Below are 939 nucleotides of genomic sequence, written 5' to 3'. Positions count from 1 at the left end.
AATTCAAATGAATATCTTGAAGTATTCAGAATAAAATTGTTCTAAAAATTTCCACATATGTACGAGTATACTATGTCCGTAAATTCTGCGTCTCTTATTTGTCTCCAAAAATAAATCAATAATAATGCCAGTGCTTCTATAGAATTTACCTGTGTGAAATGTGTATTTTTTTATTTTTATTTATTGAAGTACATACAAAAAAAATTTTGTTTAAAAAGGATTCAATAAATACAAAATAAATCACTGCCCCGGGTGAGGCTCGAACTCACGACCTTAAGATTATGAGACTTACGCGCTGCCTACTGCGCCACCGAGGCTGTGTGGGCAGGGTCGGCTACATTGCGCATTTATGTGACAGCAGACATTTATGTGTGTCTATGTATGTATGTATGTATGTGTGTGTGTATATAACATTTAAATGCTCCCTTAAATACCGCGTTGTATTTATGTATAGGCTCGGTATGTACATATATATGTATGTACGTATTTGTTGCACATAAAATTTAATATAATATTTATAATCACATTATTAAGTATTTGAACTCAAAAAGTATTTTATTATAAATGTGAATTTGCGTGTGCCTCCTAGGCGTTTATATGTAAATAAAGTCACTTGGCTTTAGAACTCGTGTTCGCACTTACTAATGCATATGTATAGTATGTGAATATGTGTGCTGACTTAAAAATATCGGAAAATAAATTGGTCAAATATTTGTAGAAATGATCGCTTCTATCTTTTCTAAGCACATATTTAGTGTCTTATCAAATACAAATATCTACAGTGGCGAGTAAAAATTCGAATAGATTTGCATTTAAGAATTTTTAATATGAAAACAGAGGGAAAAATGTGAAATAAAACAAATTAAAAAGTTTTTTCCAATAAAAGATGGCGCAAAATTAATCACCTTATCGGAAGACTTACAATTTCTGTGTCGGACA

General features: G+C 31.0%; 1 non-coding gene across 1 annotated transcript; it reads right to left on the bottom strand.

The window, feature by feature from the left end:
• Positions 1 to 244: 244 nt before the first annotated feature.
• Trnam-cau (transfer RNA methionine (anticodon CAU)) lies at positions 245 to 317 on the bottom strand. Its single transcript has one exon. It is a non-coding gene; the product is annotated as a tRNA-Met (tRNA).
• Between the last annotated feature and the right edge of the window lie 622 nt (positions 318 to 939).

The sequence above is a fragment of the Anastrepha ludens genome, chromosome 3 (genome assembly GCF_028408465.1).
Source record: "Anastrepha ludens isolate Willacy chromosome 3, idAnaLude1.1, whole genome shotgun sequence".
Lineage (NCBI taxonomy): Eukaryota > Metazoa > Arthropoda > Insecta > Diptera > Tephritidae > Anastrepha > Anastrepha ludens.
This window is presented reverse-complemented; position numbering and strand designations above follow the sequence as displayed.